The following is a 6,827-nucleotide window of genomic DNA, read 5'->3' as shown; positions in this document are numbered from 1 at the left end:
CTGAAGTAGAAGCAAATATAATTACTCTGCAAAATTCTGGATGTAGGGAATCATATATTCACACAGAGCTGAAAGCTTTTACTGGCTTTGTAAAGGGCCCTTATGGCAGGAAGGGGGTGGGGAGAGCTTAACACAAGGTAGTTGCAACCAGGATGGCATAAAAGACCTAGAGAGCTCTAAAGTGGGGTGGATGGAGCAGTGGGTGAATTCTATTCATGCCACCCCCGCCCCTTCCAGCTATAACTTCTACCAGATGAATGCTGGATATTTCCCAATGGAAACTAAGGCTGTCCCTCTGCCAGCAGAAACCCCCAAAAAGGAAAGCAGAGGATATGTAAACCTACTATTTCCTAGGAGCAAGGATCTTAAAAAGAGCACCAAGAAGTCATTTTGCAGTTCCCTACTATATATAGGGTAAGCCTAACCTACTTGGTACACACACATATGCCACATTCACATGTGCCCCCACGTGCATATACTTAGAGGAATCACCTCCCCCATTTCTGGTCTGGGAGTTACTTTACAGCACAGAGCAGTACTACAACAAAGGGATGAAATTGCATTAGGAGGGCAATTTGCAATGATGGAAACAAGAGATGGGCAAGGAGTCAGGGACAGGCTTGCACAGATGGCCCTGGGTCTTACCAGCTTGAGAGACCTCCCACTGCTTATCTCCTCCTTTGGATATTTTTGTGTCTCATTTGAAAGTAGCATTTGTCTGGCTTCCTTTAGTGCTAACCAAGATTAGATGCAACCAATGAAGGAAGGACAGATCTGTGTATTGTAAGACATCCGCCCCTGTTGCCATCACCGTTCTCTGTCTCTGTGCATCATTACAGTTAATGACTCTCTCACTGCACAAACCAAGGCTGCAGCAGTTTGGATGGATCAGCTTATTGGACCTGAAGAACACTGCTCAGAAACTTCACTTACTACACAAACCAAACCCCAATCTCTCCAAGGGGTTGGGGGTATCGCACACTGGTAGCTGATGATCATGTAGCCCCATCCATCTTCCTGGCCCCCAAATTAGCCATGGGTCTCTTACCTGCAACCCTTTAACCTGCTTCACCTGACTTTATAGTGCAAGAGAAAAATTGCACGTGCGCCATGGCAAGGACCTTAGAATCGAAGCAAAAGCGGCTCCTAAATAATCTATACCAGGTTTTACATCAGACCCCTGAATGCCTGGAGGCCACTTCAGGAGCGCTAAGACAGTTTTGTGGAGCACTACAGCCAGGGGCTGGAAGATAATGCAAGTTACACCAGCTTTGATTCACAAGATTGCTAGGGAGCTCTCTCTTAATACTGAATTACTGGCCGAGATTTGGAGTGGTCTTTGCTCAGCTGGGACTAGCTTAGTCCCCTGTTAAATTCAGAACAGCAGTGCTCTGGCCACCCCATTTTCAATCTTACCCCCTCAACTAAGGAATACTGGAGAAGTGCTATAGAGCACAGCTACGTTGGCCTGTGTCACCCAGCAGTTCCCCTTAAGCAAAGAGCATTCACAAGGTGATGGGCAGATAGCAGATATATAGCAGTCTATGACTATGTATATGTAATAATAGTGTAAGTATTGTAAATGATATGGCAAGTGGGGTAAAGTTTCTGTATAACAAGAGGGTTATTAGAATCTCTTGCATGACTGTATTTAATGTAATAGGGGGCCATGGGAAGAGTAAACACAACTGCAGTACACGAGGTCTCGTTAAGCAGCCTCAGGCACTCACTTGGAAGGTAATGGGGCGAGCTGTTAGCTTCAAGGATTCTGAACTGCACCAAATTGCAAGGCTTATTTCACTGAAGTGTGGAGCCTTGTGATAGAAAGGGCATGAAAAGGTTAAAAGGTCCTGCTCAAAAGTGGGGGAAGGCCCTGGTCAGAAGCAGCCTAGGGAGACAGGCTAACAGAGGCACTCTGTGTTGGAAGCTGGGGGTATTAAAGAAATTGGGCCTGCCTAGATGTAGGGAATGCTGAGCTTTGGAGCTTGCTTATAGCTTGGTTTAGTGTTTCTATGATGTATAGTTTCTAAAATGCTGCCGCTGTAATAAATCATACTGCATGTATTTGTAGTTTGGTCACTGCTAGTTCTGGCTCCTGGAAAATGGAGTAAACTTGTAGGGAGTGGACACAAGTCAGATGGTTGGAGGCAAGCACAGTCAATTCTCAGGAGACTGCTGCAGTCGTATCCTTAGCCAGACGATGCCCTGAGAGCTGAAACGGGATGTGTCCTTGGGACCTGGAGGGACCATAGGTGTCATTTTACTTAGGAACTCCCTCATGCCACTAGATTTTTCACTGGCTGGCATTGCCATAGTGCTGCAAAATTAAGCAGCAAGCTTGGGGGGAAAAGGGGGCTGGCAGACTGCAGTCCACTGTGTATTCATCCAGTTTCCTATAGTGCTCTCCTTTTGACTTAGGTCTTCTGCTGCTTCCCATCAGACAAGGTGGAAGAGGCTGGAGCAACCAAATGACCAGCAAAGATGCCACTGCTGAGGAGAGGAGAAGGGAGCTGTGGCAGGCAGGAGGAACAGGCCAGTCGGATCATGAGAAATGGGAGATCAACATGGAAACATAATTCTGCTCCCCTTCCCATGCTTGAGACCAGAAAGGACTTCAGGAACCATAGGAGCTCAATGGCACTTGTGATTCAGGTGTGCATTTCCTGCCCTGACAAGGGGGCTTCATTCATGGGCAAGCACACCCTTCCAAAAAAGGGATGAAAAGCCCAGTCACAACCCCTGGGTCTCACTTGGAGCGAATTCCTGGCTCTGAGGCAAACCTTGCTTCTGCTTCTTTCTGGCTGGTGAGAGCAGAAGGGAAGAAGGCAGGGAGGGTTGGGAAAGCAGGAAGGAAAGCTCCTACTGGAGTTATAAAGAAGAAGCATTACACAAGGCATTGGTACATTACTTGCAGTAATTCAACTGTGGAACAGCGACGGAACAAATACGACAAGATGCTATACATTAGCGGAGGCACAAGCCATAGCTGCTCCCTTCGAAAACAAAGCATTTGTCTTCTGACAGCAAGCGCAACAAGCCCTGAACATTAAGAAGTGGGCCAAGGGAACAGAAGACAACAACCCAAGTCTCTTTACAGCTTCGTGGATGGCAGCCATCACAGCCATCTCCTTCCCACTCTTTGCCTCAAACAAAGCTGACCCCCACCATGGCACTGGGCTATGACTAGCGCTAGGAGATGTTCACCTGCTTATGCCTATTTTGTGCAGGGATGTGTGTGAGTTAGCAGCTCCTGCAAGGTCCTCTCTGATGCTACGTGGCAAGTTCACCTGAGGAGGGGCATGGTGACGTGAGAAAGGATGGTGTAGTGATTATAGCTCTACCCAAGGACAGGTTCAAGCTGTTGCCCTGCCACAAACTTTCTGTATGACCCTGGGTTAGTTACTCAACTTCTCCCTGCCTCAGTCCACCTGCTGTAAAATGGGGGGGAATAGCTCTGCCTTGCTTCCCAGGGGGAGCTGAGAGAATAAAGACTGCGAGGCACTCAGACATTGAGTAATGGGGGCTTGCTAAGGTACATCACAGATTTGTGGCAGTTGCCAGATGTAGTCACTGATCCCCCCTCTCCCCACCCACTCCAAAAAGGGGCATACATCTGCCTTGCCTCCTCTCTGCTTCCTGCACATCTCCTCAAGAAACTGAGAGAGTATCTTGGTACCAAACTGCCCTCCATGCATGCTACTTCCATGGGGGACAGAGAGGAAGAAACCCCAGTGAGGAGCTACATGCAGGGCTTCTATGGATCATTCTCTTAAAAGTGTGGAATAGAAGGGCTGTGAGCCGAGCTTCTTCTCCCGCAAAAGGCCCGGATGCTTTCCATCACCTCACAAGCAACAGATCCCCCAAAGAGCTCCAAGGAACCCTATCGGTAACAGCTGTGTGCAAGGAGGCCCTTTGCCTCTCAAGTGCCTCTCACTGTTTCCAACCCTTCACAGCACCCACAAAACTGGAGGCTGGGTTAAATAACCTATGCAGACCATAATTTTAGTTTCCTCCTAAATCCACCCACAATGGACCAATCCATTCCTGTAGAGCAGTGGTGTTCAGCCTTTCTTCATTTGCAGACCCCTATAAAATTTCAAATGGAAAGGCAGATCCCTTTGAATTGTAAGTGAGGGCCTTTGCATACTTTTGATCGATCATAGTCATGTTTTGTGGATCCCTTAGAAAGTCTGCAGACCACCAGAGGTCTGTGGACCATGGGTTGAAAACCACTGCCGTAGAGCACATTTGACTAGGGAGAAGTGCCCACCATTCTGGTCCAGGAGCCAGGGAGTCAGCAGTGGGGCACATAGCACACTGGGAGATCCCCATGTGTGTGCACAAGGGCACATGTGAAGGTAGTGTTCAAGAACAACAAAGTACATGACACTCCCTTGTTGTGGCAGCTGCTGGCAGGGCAAAGTGGGCTGGTCACTGTCAAAATCCCTAATCCTTCCTGTAAGAAAGTCTTGTCCGATTAGGGCTGTTTTCCCATGTCTTGTATAGAACTAGCCCACGGCAGTGTAATACTGCAAGGTTAACATGTTCTACAGTCCTCCTTAGACAGCACCTTATTGCACTATTAATAGAGACCATTCCATAATGATGCTTCACAGTCTTACAGTGGCTGCTGCGGAAGATCTCAAAGCCCTTTTAATGTATTCATTAATTGAGCCCCAAAGTGACCCTCTCAGAGGGAGGTAAGCATCATTATTCCCCATTTCACAGATGTCATCGCTCTTTACCCAGAAGGGGGGTGTGGGTGGTACCCCCTGACCATGGATCCCTGGGCAGTCAGCCATGCTCCCTTCCCCCCACCCCCTCCTAGGCGGGCTTTGCTCCTAACCATCAAAGCAGTGAGGTTCTAGAGCAACCTTCCAATACAAGTAGTGCCAGAAAAAAAGATCTACTTAGTTTTAAGACAAACTTTGTCAGTTTATGAATGGATTATACAGCATGGCAGTCTGCAACAACAGGGAACTGGACTTTCTGACCCGGGAGGTCTCTTCTACTCTTAGGTTCCTATGACCAGACCTCAACCACCAGTTTAGGTTCACAAGAATAAGCGTGAGGGAGACAGGCGAGTCACTAATATTAATCTTCAGAGCTGGATTTTAAACCCAACAACATTCAGAACAGCAGATTGGGCTCAGCAGATTAAAGACAGGAGGTGGTCAGGAAAAAAAAAAAAGCGAAGAGTGAAAACACAAATTCTTACAATTTTTCACACAACTGGTAGAAATGTTTTGAAAAAAAATGCGATGAGGCTTTTTTCTTACAGCTTTGATTTGAACAATATGATTACTTTCATTTGCATTTTTTCCTTAAAATGTGATATAAAAAAAAAAAAAAGTGACCCATATTTTGAAGCATCTCTAACAGTTTTATTAGAAAGATCAGAGCCATTAGAAAACCATGATATCTTAGTGCTGCTTGGTAATGAGTTCTTCAAGGAAGGTTTTCTATAGCCATGGGTTCAGCTTAGTTTTGTACCCATCTATCTCTGATATAGAGAGGCAGTGAGAATAACTATAAGCACATGGTGACTAATAAGTGTTTATTGCCACCAGATTCAGTTAACCTACATTAGGCCATAGAAGGACCCAGCATTGGTAACTCCTGCAGACTATCCCAAATCATCTCATACAGCTTCACAGCACATAGCGCCTTTGTCTCTTATTTATTTGATTTGGGGTTTTGTCCTCTTAAAAAAAATAATCCTCTCTAGCTTCCATCCCTGTTTTGAGTTTCATGTCCATTAGTTACTATGGAAACACTGATGCCATTGGTAAGAGTGGAGCTCGGTGACACCCTCAAGGTCAAAATGTGGGTAATAGGCAATTTACGGCCTGGTTTAAAATGGATGAAGCAGTCTAGGAAAGTGGGGAGCAGAGGCAGTGATTATAGTGGCCTCAATGCATGTGGTATAAATAAATCTCAATGTATGCAGTGACCCAGGAGCTTCTTCTGCCTCCAAATGCTCCAGGTCCTACATACCTATGGGACTTATTTCTCCCTTATCATATGTCCCACCTCAGTCCCCAAGGTCAATTCCTGCAAGTACCACCCGTGTGCCAAGTTCACTGGGCAGCAACACATGGAAGGTCATTCTTGGTAGCAACCCCTTTGCTCTGGGGCTCCTTTTCCCCTTGGCCAAACCTGGATAGCTATAGGAAGTGCTCCAAGACCTCTTTATTAGGAATGGTGTTTAGCAATCCAGGCTAAGGTGGAGTCTTGTTCAGTGAGTTTGTTATATAATTATGTATCCACTTTTCTAAGTCATCTTGTTTTGTTTTTTCTGTGAACTGCCCACACCTCCTTTTGGGAATGGCTGTATGTAAATCTAATGGATAAATAAATAGATGCAGCCCCCCATGTTCACCGGGACTGTGTACACTGAAGGTTCAGGGGAACTGTGCATCCAAGGGGACTCATTTCTCCCTCCCCATGCCCAGTCCTCTCCAAGGTCTGTCCAGGAACAATCTAGCCTTAAATGCAGATAAGGATAGAGACAAACATTTCCACCTGCCCTCTTAAGCCTCCTGCACTGGAGGTCATTCACCACCAGCCCCTCTCCCCGAGGAGTAGCTTTGAGACTACATGATTGCCCTACCACACTATTGTGCGCCCTCTCCTGGGCCCCCCTCTTCTTTTTCTTGGTAGCCATTTTTGTAGCAATTGCTCAAAAACAGGTTTAAAAATATTCCAAAGATTTTACTTTAAAACCGGAGTCTGTACTACTACTTTATGGATGCTTTGATATTTTTAGACCAAGTTTTCAAAATCCATCCATTCAGTTCCAAGGGATCCAACCTATCCAGTCGCAT

The 6,827-nt window shown here is 46.3% G+C and overlaps 1 long non-coding RNA gene across 1 annotated transcript in view; it reads right to left on the bottom strand.

Moving 5' to 3' along the window:
* Positions 1 to 1,601: 1,601 nt before the first annotated feature.
* The window catches only part of LOC102380823, a 17,632-nt gene continuing 12,406 nt past the window's right edge, over positions 1,602 to 6,827 (bottom strand). The window contains exon 3 of the long non-coding RNA XR_324152.2: positions 1,602 to 2,490. This is a non-coding gene — a long non-coding RNA (uncharacterized LOC102380823). The remainder of the gene's footprint in view (positions 2,491 to 6,827) is intronic.

Source organism: Alligator sinensis, unplaced genomic scaffold (genome assembly GCF_000455745.1).
Source record: "Alligator sinensis unplaced genomic scaffold, ASM45574v1 scaffold492_1, whole genome shotgun sequence".
In the NCBI taxonomy this organism is placed as follows: Eukaryota; Metazoa; Chordata; order Crocodylia; family Alligatoridae; genus Alligator; species Alligator sinensis.
Note: the sequence above shows the minus strand (reverse complement) of the source record. Positions and strands in the feature narration are given on the sequence as shown.